The sequence below is a fragment of the Neoarius graeffei genome, chromosome 6 (genome assembly GCF_027579695.1).
Source record: "Neoarius graeffei isolate fNeoGra1 chromosome 6, fNeoGra1.pri, whole genome shotgun sequence".
In the NCBI taxonomy this organism is placed as follows: domain Eukaryota; kingdom Metazoa; phylum Chordata; class Actinopteri; order Siluriformes; family Ariidae; genus Neoarius; species Neoarius graeffei.
The window spans coordinates 40740220-40752077 of record NC_083574.1 but is presented as its reverse complement, the minus strand read 5'-3'; the positions used below and the strand labels follow the sequence as shown (position 1 = coordinate 40752077).

Below are 11858 nucleotides of genomic sequence, written 5' to 3'. Positions count from 1 at the left end.
TCGACCTGCACGTTCGTGTGATGGATATCCATGTGCTGAAAGCACCGCCTCTGGCGGTCATCCGAAACTCATAGAACCGCGGTTATATACATAACCCTCGTTTTGTCTGACATAAAAGTCAAAACTGAACTAAGTGTATTGCTCAGCTACCTGAAGTATTGGCATTATTTACATTTCATTATCTTAAATTACATTAGAATGTAGGGCTATTAGTTCTGTGTGAAGACTATGTATTAGAGAGAGTGTGTGTGTGTGAGAGAGAAAGAGAGAGAGTATGAGAGAGAGAGAGTTACTCAAACAAGTCCGTTTAGTCAGCCCTGCACAGGGCTGCCTGTGACAACGTAGTTTTGAATGTTTCTCGAAATGCTAACTAAAATGTAATAGGCAATGACAATGAAACATTTCCCCTTGGAAAGTTGGCATGACACCGCTGAACGATCTGCCACTGCACTGACAATATTTTCTCACCTTCCCTCCTTCTCTTTCTCTGCTCTTCTGTTGGCTGTCCAAACCTTAATTTAGTTTGTTGCAACGTTTTCATTTTGCACTCAGGTAAAGCTCTATAATGCTATGTGACTATTAGCCTATGTTAGGTTAGGTAGGCATGTGTGATAGAGCGTAGACTACACCCTGCCTGTTTTACCAAAACCCAACTTCCCCGGCCGACACTAGTATAGGCTACGTCGCGTGACGCTGCGTTAGACACGGCAACAATAGAGATAGAGGCTGAGAGATTTCAGATGACATTAGACAAATGTGAATTTTATTGGGGGGAAATACAGATGACATGTGGATGTGGACGCTGCGTTTTACATTGATCACTGCTCGAATTCAGCATAGACCAATTTTAAATTTCTGAAAAAAATACCGAGGACATGACCTCGGTGTCCTCAATGGTAGTTACGGCCATGACCCCAACCCATACATCTGTAATAATAATGAGATGATGAATCATGCTCCGGTTTCCCCCACAGTCCAAAGACATGCAGGTTAGGTTAACTGTTGACTCTAACCGTAGGTGTGAATGTGAGTGTGAATGGTTGTCTGTGTCTGTGCGTCAGCCCTGTGATGACCTGGTGACTTGTCCAGGGTGTACCCCGCCTTTCGCCCGTAGTCAGCTGGGATAGGCTCCAGCTTGCCTGCGACCCTGTAGAAGGATAAAGCGGCTAGAGATAATGAGATGAGATGAGATGATGAATCATACGTACTGACAAACAATATTTATTGTGAACACATGGAAATGATTGAAAAAAACCCAATAAAGATCACTGAATATCTGAATATAAGCTGTGTGTGTGTGTGTGTGTGTGTGTGTGTGTGTGTGTGTGTGTGTGTGTGTGTGTGTGTGTCAGTCAGTAGAGGAGAGTGTGTGTCTGCCTGTCTGTCTATGTGCGCTGCTGTCGGTGTGCCCATCTATCAGTCTCATGGGTGGTGGTGGCTACAGTGGATGAGACCTGCACAGAAAGACAGGGAGAGAGAAAAACCAAACATGGATTAATATACAGTGTAAGATTTAAATAAATGAAATTATTAGTTATTATTATAATTTTACTTACTGTGTGCTTAAAACTTGATTTTTCTTGCTTTAGCATTGGCAAATGCAGTGATGACATCTTCCATGTCCAGTTTCCTTCTCACGGCTTGCTCAATGGATATTACTGCCAGATCTGACAGTCTCTCCTGACACATGGTGGACCTGAGATATGTCTTGATTAATTTCAAGGCAGAAAAACTCCTTTCCCCAGAAGCCACTGTGTGAGGAGTACTCGAAGTGCAATACTTAGAATAGATTTGGGTAACAATCCAGCAGGTTTTCTCTGAATATATAATTAAGCATGCATACCTGTCAACTTTGAGGTTTGAAAAAAAGGGATATTTCCCAGATTTTTAACTCAAAATAAGGGAAAATTTCGGAAAGTCATACCCTTCACCAAAAGTGGGTGTGTAGTTGAATGGGGGGCAATTTTCTATCTAGTATTTGTGATTTCCTGTACTCTGGTGCATGTTGGTGATAGCCAAGACCCAAACTCAATATGCTTATGGTTTATAGAGTGCATTTGTGAATAAACTATACATTTATTTTTATTTGCTTTCAGTGGTACCAGTTATTTCCCAAATTAAGGGCTAAAATACGTATCTTATGTTAAAATAAGAAAGGTCATTATATAACCAGTCAATAAATTCAATTCCATTGCAATTTATTATGGTTTTACCATAGTCATGGCCTCGGAACACTAGATAGATAGATAGATAGATAGATAGATAGATAGATAGATAGATAGATAGATAATATAAGATATTAAACCAAGAGTGATTTAAAATGGGTAAGTTTCAGATAGAAAATAAAATAGACAATGAGTGGATAAAACAGTTAATACACCAATTAGTTTACACTAGGCCAGGGCTTTTCAAAGTGTGGGGCGCGCCCCCCCTGGGGGGCGCCAGAGTTCTTCGGGGGGGCGCAACGTGAGAGACAAAATGGATCGATTTTTAGTACCTAAAGCTACAGGGAGTGAGGAGACAAAGGCCGAATCCCATTTCACCCCTTGGACCAACCCCTTGGCCCTTCCCCTCCATTTTGCGCGTTCACGTGAAGGGGTAGGGGTATCCCAATCCCAGTTAACGCGGAGGGGTAGGGCTTCTGTACCCCTCCAAACGGAGATTTTTCTGGAGCTGACTCCGAACGAAGGGGTTTGAGTGATTTCCCACAATGCCATGCGGATTTCAGCGAGATTTCATGCGGATTTCAGAAAGATGGCGGTTCCCGCGGCGAAAGATTGTCATAAATGTATTTTCTCCATTATTTACGTGTTTTAAGTTGTTATCCAGAGGAAACACGCCGCTTGATTCGCTTTCGAGCTGAGAATGAGCAGCGATTTCTGAAATCCAAGCTGCTGCTAAAAAGCTTTGGGAGTGAGTATTGTTTTCGGTTGCTTTACTGCGTACGTTTTGTTCTGTTATTCTCGCTTTTATTGTTTACATGAGTGTTCTGACACCTCATTCTGTCGGATGTGGTGCACGAAGCGCCAAAGATATCCCATTCAGTGGTGTTAGTTAACAAATCACACCCTGCCAGCAGAGATTTCTGTTCTGGCTCTGACTGTAGCGGCTGGTCGCAGCCAATGACGCATTTGGTCGCGTTTTGCTAACGTAAACGCTGACGGAGGTACGCGATGACGTATGCGATCGTTGAAGGGCTATCCCAATACGTAGGGGTTGAATTTCAAGCCCTATCCCTTGTAGCTCAGTTTCAAGGGGAAGGGCCAAGGGGAAGAGGGAGGGGTAGGGGTAGAAATTAGAATTGGGATTGGGCCAAAGTCTGGGCCAAGCAAAAAAACAGAGCCTCCAGGATGTTGCGATTTGCAACTTCAGCGCAAATTCAACCAATCCCCGTGAATTCAGAGCGGTGTTGCAATTATATCCAATCACCGCAACTTTCCCGCAAATTTGACCAATCGTTGGCGTCGTCTTGAGGTGACATCGACAAACTACCTTCCGCCTTACTTCCGGATGTCTATGTTCAAGAGAAGCAGCATGCGCGCAGTGTTGCCAGATTGACGGTTTCAAGTGCATTTTGGCGGGTTTTGAATATATTTTGGACTGGAAAACGTCAGCAGTATCTGGCAACATTGCATGATGTGTGAGTCAGTGTTTATATAGGCTTAAATTCTGTTACTGAAAGTGTGTTATGTTTACAGTGAAGGACTGTGTGCACTTTATTTTTTTTTTTACTTAATACAAGAAATTAATGGATGCCAACATTTTTGCCAAACTGGTATTTTATTTTCCATTGTTTAGGCAGCTTCAGCATCATACTGTGAGATTCTGTTCAAATTGTTTTTTTTCTTCTATGAACCCTGAGCCATTTATTTTATTAGTTTATAATTATTGTTTAATTTAGTCTTCAGGAGAGACTGCCTGCACACGGTACTAGTATTAATAGTTTTTTTTTCTTACATGAAAGCTGAGGCATTTATATTATATTTTAAGGTAACTTCATGTTGTGCTGTGAGGTTCTCTGCACTTTAACTTTTGAACCAACAGGTGCATTTGGATAAGTAAAGCCTATTTTTCTGCATTTTTGTAGTCCTGGTAATCTTTTATATTGGTAAAGTTGTTTATAGGACCATTTCACAGTGTCTTTGTTTTTGTAATCAATAGTTTTTCAGTAATAACTTAATATTTAACATATCACTCAATTTTAATCACAAAAAGAGAAAATCGCAACAATTTCTCGCAACTTTCACTTCCTCCCGCAATGTAATCGCAACAAAAACCTAAACACCGCAACTTTCATCGCAATTTTTTTGGAAACCCCCGCAACATCAGACATTTTAGCCCGCAACAATCACAAAAAAGGCCCGCGGAATCCTGGGGGACTGGAAAAAGAAGGAAGTATGACCACGATTATTTAAAGTTTGGATTTTCATGGACTGGATCTGAAGATGCTCCACTGCCACAGTGTGTTGTCTGCCAAGAGGTGCTAGCTAACGATGCTATGAGATGTTTAAAATGTGTAAAACAAGATGATTTAAAAAGCACAGATGTTTAAAATGTGAAAAAGAAAAAAATAATGTGTACAACAACCATTTTTTTTTAATACGAATGGAACATTAACCCTTTGATGCAAAACATGGGTCAAAAGTGACCCGGCTGAGTTTTTATCTTCGATATCTTTGCAATAAATTAATTCCATCATTCAGTATTCAAGGTATTCCTCAATTAACTTGTTTTTGATCATCATAAATCCTTATTTTATTTTTTCCTTTCTTACTTTTTGAATAAAAACCCTTTTTGTATCACTACCCTTCTAATGCACAACATGGGTCAAAAACGACCTGCATTCATTTTCCAGGTTATTTCATGTATGGCTGAGTGTTTCTATGAGATACTTTTGAAATAAATTCATTTTGTCATTTACTTTTCCAAATATGCAGTAAATATCTTGTTTTTGTTTAGCACAAATCATTTTTATTTTTCCTTTCTTAAGTTATGAACAAGCACAGCTTTTGTAATTCTACATCACGTTTACACACATGGGTCAGAACCGACCCGCATGCATTTACTCCAGCGTTTGGTGGGAACTGTGAATTGTGCTTGTGTCAGACATTTCACAGCTCAGCACAGCGCCCTTTGCCCATCTCATACGTGAAAGTAACGTTTTTCAATTGTTCTAACATTACCTTAGAAAAAAAATGATTAGTTTAGGTTACCTTGAGAGTGAGTAGATTACTTGTCAGAAAGATACAAGTAATTACTATTAGCTACCGAGCTGTTGACATATTCTACTTTAGTTAGATAATTTTATTGTAGTTGGCTTAGCTAACGACATAGTTAATAAATAAATAACTGGCCCCATTCACTGCTAAAGTAATTACTTGAAACAAATTATTATTATAGTATTAAGACATTTAATTTTAAATCACACTTGGATGACCCATGTGTCGTAATATATATAAAAAGTATTTTTGTTCATAAAGTAGGAAAGAAAAAATTATATGAATTATTTGTGGTAATTAAAAACAAGATATTTAAAGAATACTTGGAATATTCAATCATAAAATAAATTGATTTCAAAAGATAGAGCAAAGAAAAACTCAGTCCGCATGAAATAACCTGGAAAATGAATGCGGGTCATTTTTGACCCATGTTGTGCATTAGAAGGGGTGTGCATATGTTTTGCATCAAAGGGTTAAGTATAGCAACAACAAAAATTGTAAGGGGGGCGCTGTTGTTTATTTGCTCTCCGAGGGGGGGCGGACTCTCCCACACTTTGAAAACCCCTGCACTAGGCTATTTATGAGGTCTTAGCCAGGACATACTTAATGTAAACATGTGTAGCTTACCTTTGATTATTTGGGAGGCTTTCGTTTTCCCCATGGAAAATTTCTTTGCGATGGAAGAGTCTGGGAACATTCCAGCCACGCACTTGTTGAAATCATCAAAGAAAGAGAGGCTAATGTTTTTCTTAGCTATTAGCATCGCCATCTTCACCTCAGACACCTAATCACTTGTTCAGCCTCGCCTCCGGGGGACGGGAATTCATGGCGCGACTTCCTGCTGTAAACTCCTGTCAGAGGCGCGTCATGAATTCTGGACCTACCGACTTTTTTATATTGTGAAAATACGGGATATTTTCGGGAAAATAAAAAACGGGAAGACAGCGGGAAATAAGTCAAAATAAGGGATTTCCCGGGAAAAACGGGAGGGTTGACAGGTATGAGCATGTCTGTTGGAGAGGAAATGCAATCAGGGAAGCCTTTAACTGCAGCCGTTATCTCGCGTTCTAAATCAGCACCATCCTTTTTCCTCTTCCTTTTCTCACTGCCACTGCAGGCTGAAGTGACTCAAATCCGATCTTTTCGCCCATATGCAGTGTTGGGCACGTTACTTTCAAAAAGTAATTAGTTATAGTTACTAGTTACTTTTCCCAAAAAGTAACTGAGTTAGTAACGGAGTTACTGTGTCATAAAAGTACGTTCACACTGCAGGCTGAAGTGACTCAAATCCGATCTTTTCGCCCATATGTGACCTGTATCCGATCTTTTATTGACAATATGAACGACACAGATCCGATTTTTTCAAATCCGACCCAGACCGTTTGGATATGTGGTCCTAATTCCGATTCCTATCCGCTCTTTTCATATGCGACTTCAGTCTGAACCGCCAGGTCGCATTCATCCGACTTACACGTCATCAACAAGCCACAAACGTCACTATTCTGCGCTGAAGTAGGCGGCGGGTCTCTCAAAAAAAGTTACAACAACATGGCGCATAATCACGGGCGCAGATGGAGGGTGGGACGAGTCATATTTAAATTCACCTCGTTCGGTCCCCCCCACTTATAGGGAGGAAAAAACGTCTATGCTGTCTTTCTTTGCATAAGGCAAACCTCACGGAAAAATCAAAAGACTAATTTCCTTTCGGTTTATTGAGGTGCACAGCAGTGTATACATATAGTTGCAACAACTCACATAAAACAAAACAAAGACTGATATTCGGTTGGTTGAGCTGCGCAGACTGCACAGGTTGCGAGCTCGAGCTTGGTTGCTATGGTTACTAACAACAAGTTTGACAGGCATATCGGGGTTGGGGTTGGTTTGCTGGCAGTTTTTTGTCCCCCCCCAGTTCAAAAAACGTATCTGCGCCCCTGCGCATGACATCAATGCGAGGGACGCTTCGGGCTGTGAAGTTTCTGAATCTTCTCAATGGAAGGACGCAGAGGTTAGGGAGCTGATTTCCATTTGGGGGGATGCAGCTATTCAAGCTAGATTGGATGGGTCATACCGCAACCGGGCGGTTTTACTTCCGTAAACACTGGCCATGCTCACTGCGTGTGACGTCGTCGTATCCTGCAATGCGCATGCGGAACACTTTTCGGTCGCTTTTCGTTCATACTGAGGATCACATACAAGTCGCATATATTTGTTAATGTGAACGACCTCACAAAAAAATCGGATTTCACAAAAAAATCGGAATTGAGCATTAAGCCTTGCAGTGTGAACGTAGCGTTAGAAATCGTTTCATTCTGATTTTACTTTAACAAAACATTGTGCGAGGGCTCTGCAGCTAGAGCTAGATGGTGCTGGTGCATGTCTTCAGCCCGCTCGCGTCGTTGCCTAGGTTACTTCAGACACTACGGCTCTGAGAAAGAGCGAAGCCAGATAGCTGTGCGTGACGTCACATACTGGTGGTTTTGCTTGTGAATCTAGCTGTAGGATTACACGTGAATCATGCTTTATTGCTTTTATTATTTTCGTAGCAATGTGGTTCATGTCGAGTGGAAAATATGTATAATCACAATGAATTATTACATAGTAAATGATGATGTATAGCATGCAGGAAAACAGGAATACCGTAACGCGACGACGAGGCCCCTGATTGGACGAGGCTCAGGGCAATTGCCCGACTTTGCCCAATGGAAAGACCGCCTATGTGTGGGGGTTTTATATGTTCTCCCCATTTCTTCCTGCTACACTAGATTCCTTCCACTGCACAAAAACATGCCGACAGGTGGACTGGCTTTGGTAAATTGCCCCAGATGTAAATATTTGTGATGCTCTGCTGTGTACTGGTATAGGTTCCAGTTGACCAGGATCAAACATAAAATAGTAAAACAGGTCTGAAATCGAATCTAAACAAACTGGAACCTGATTCATTTGAGTTAAACCAGACACCCCACCAGGGAAGGTCTCATGTGCTGTAGTTATTTGCTAACTAAGCATTATGTTTTTAATTGCAACTCACAGAATACTGCTTGCCCTGCTCCTGTATACATTTGGCTTCTAGACATAAAAGTTTTCAGTGAGCAAAAGCAATGGTATATTTTACTTGTGTGCTCAAATGTTTATTAAAAATGCTAAAAACTCAAAACTCATTGATTTACAGACATATTTTAGGAAAAAAAATATTACTTAGCAATAACGTATTTGGTATTTGGCACTAATTAATGCAGTAGGCTTTGACTTTAGTCCTTCTGGCTTTGAAATTAGGGGACCTTTATAACATATAACTCTGCTGCCCTCTGCTGTCTGATCTATGAATTACACCAAGAAAGAAGAGTTCTGTATAAAGGGGGATAGATTTTTATTGGCTTTTGATGAATGGTCATAAATGGTTTTTTTAATATATATATATATATATATATATATATATATATATATATATATATATATATAATTATAAATACTTTATAATGAATTATACAAATGATATACACGTTTAAATTAAATCATAATTGTAATTAAAACTTTCACATGCACAGGCCACTTTATTAGGAACACCCATCCACCTGCTGTTTTATGCAGTTACGTTATCAGCCAATCCCTTGACGGCAGCACAATGCATAAAATCATGCAGATACAAATCAAAAGCTTCAGTTAATGTTCACTTCAAACATCAGAATGGGAAAAATTGTGATCTCAAAGTGTGACTTTCACTGTGGCATGGGTGTTGGTGCCAGATGGACTAGTTTGAGTATTTCAGAAACTGCTGATCTCCTGGGGTTTTCACACACAACAGTCTCTAGAGTTTACACAGAATGGTGCAAAAAACAAAAAAAAAAACGCTGAGTGAGCAACAGTTCTGTGGATGGAAACATATTGTTAATTAGAGAGGTCAGAGGAAAATGGCTAGATTAGTTTGAGCTGCCAGGAAGGATAGAGTAACTCATATAATCACTCTTTACAACCGTGGTGAGCTGAAAAGCATCTCAGCATGCAACAGCAGAAGACCACACTGGGTTCCACTCCTGCAGCCAAGAACAGGATCTTAGAATCAAGAACAAATTCCTATTAAAATGGCCGGTGAGTGAGTGAGTGTATGTATGATATTGCACAGTTGCGCAAAGATATGAAGTTTATCTTCGAGTGGTGAACATACCAGTGAGCGAAGTGAATGAGTGAAAATATTTTTCAACATGAGAAGATAAACTTCATATCTACGCACCACAGTTCTTTACAGTATATGGGGACACACACACACACACACAAGGAAAACATGCAAGCTTATCAAAAGAATTTTAATTTTGAACCAGTTCGCCATTTTAACAATGCACATCCAGTCAGTGAGAAAACACTGGGAGTGACGTCATCAGAGTGAAATATAGGGAATTATTATACATACCAGACAATTTTTCGATGGAATAAAAACGTGTTCTATTCCCTTCTCGCAGGTTTCATTCATTTGGTTTAATAGGATGCAATATTGTTAGCATATCACTTATCCTACATGTATTACGTCACTCTACCCAATGGAGAACGAGCGTTGAATATAGTTTACGATATTGCATGGTTGTCAAGACAACATGACATCACACCTGATGCGAATATTCAATGAGAAAGTTTTCTGCTGTGCATGCGTAGAAGCATTTCTTTGTCCGCCAGGAAAGAGAAAGATGCGTTGAACACCCGAAAGGCTACCAAAACTTCATTATATATTCTTCGTGCATATTTACAAGAGAAAAACATACCAACGGACATCGAAAAACTGGAAAAGAGAGTATGTATAATAATAAATAATAATAATAATAATAATAATAATGGCTTTTTTTTTTGGTATATCAGATATATTCCATTCAGCTAGCATGATATTGAACTTATCTTCGATTCGTTCAGTATCATGCTAGCTGAATGGAATATATCTGATATACCACTCAATGCCAGCCAATATTATTTAAATATGTCACTCAGATCCGTGATGTATTTCATATGAAAAATATGAGTTTTTCAACACGAGAAGATAAACTTAATATCTTCAAGCCAACGTGTGATTTTCTTTTAATTACAGTGGTGCTTTAAAGTTTGTGAACCCTTTAGAATTTTCTATATTTCTGCATAAATATGACCTAAAACATCATCAGATTTTCACACAAGTCCTAAAAGTAGATAAAGAGAACCCAGTTAAACAAATGAGACAAAATATTATACTTGGTCATTTATTTATTGAGGAAAATGATCCAATATTACATATCTGTGAGTGGCAAAAGTATGTGATCCTTTGCTTTCAGTATCTGGTGTGACCCCCTTGTGCAGCAATAACTGCAACTAAACGTTTCTGATAACTGTTGATCAGTCCTGCACACCGGCTTGGAGGAATTTTAGCCCATTTCTCAGTACAGAACAGCTTCAACTCTGGGATGTTGGTGGGTTTCTTCACATGAACTGCTCGCTTCAGGTCCTTCCACAGCATTTCAATTGGATTCGGGTCAGGACTTTGACTTGGCCATTCCAAAACATTAACTTTATTCTTCTTTAACCATTCTTTGGTAGAACGACTTGTGTGCTTAGGGTTGTTGTCTTGCTGCATGACCCACCTTCTCTTGAGATTCAGTTCATGGACAGATGTCCTGACATTTTCCTTTAGAATTTGCTGGTATAATTCAGAATTCATTGTTCCATCAATGATGGCAAGCCGTCCTGGCCCAGATGCAGCAAAACAGGCCCAAACCATGATACTACCACCACCATGTTTCACAGATAGGATAAGGTTCTTATGGTGGAATGCAGTGTTTTTCCTTTCTCCAAACACAATGCTTCTCATTTCAACCAAAAAGTTCTATTTTGGCCTCATCCATCCACAAACCATTTTTCCAATAGCCTTCTGGCTTGATCTTTAGCAAACTGCAGACGAGCAGCAATGGTTTTTTTTGGAGAGCAGTGGCTTTCTCCTTGCAGCCCTGCCATGCACACCATTGTTGTTCAGTGTTCTCCTGATGGTGGACTCATGAACATTAACATTAGCCAATGTGAGAGAGGCCTTCAGTTGCTTAGAAGTTACCCTGGGGTCCTTTGTGACCTCGCCGACTATTACACGCCTTGCTCTTGGAGTGATCTTTGTTGGTCGACCACTCCTGGGGAGGGTAACAATGGTCTTGAATTTCCTCCATTTGTACACAGTCTGTCTGACTGTTGATTGGTGGAGTCCAAACTCTTTAGAGATGGTTTTGTAACCTTTTCTAGCCTGATGAGCATCAACAACGCTTTTTCTGAGGTCCTCAGAAATCTCCTTTGTTCGTGCCATGATGCACTTCCACAAACATGTGTTGTGAAGATCAGACTTTGATAGATCCCTGTTCTTTAAATAAAACAGGGTGCCCACTCACACCTGATTGTCATCCCATTGATTGAAAACACCTGACTCTAATTTCACCTTCAAATTAACTGCTAATCCTAGAGGTTCAAATACTTTTGCCGCTCACAGATATGTAATATTGGATCATTTTCCTCAATAAATAAATGACGAAGTATAATATTTTTGTCTCATTTGTTTAACTGGGTTCTCTTTATCTACTTTTAGGACTTGTGTGAAAATCTGATGATGTTTTAGGTCATATTTATGCAGAAATACAGAAAATTCTA

General features: G+C 39.8%; 1 long non-coding RNA gene across 1 annotated transcript; it reads right to left on the bottom strand.

Moving 5' to 3' along the window:
* Nucleotides 1-6367, bottom strand: LOC132887434 (uncharacterized). Its single transcript, XR_009654826.1, has 3 exons — nucleotides 5847-6367; nucleotides 1557-1696; nucleotides 1-1454 (listed from the first exon to the last, which is right to left on the bottom strand). It is a non-coding gene; the product is annotated as an uncharacterized LOC132887434 (long non-coding RNA).
* Between the last annotated feature and the right edge of the window lie 5491 nt (nucleotides 6368-11858).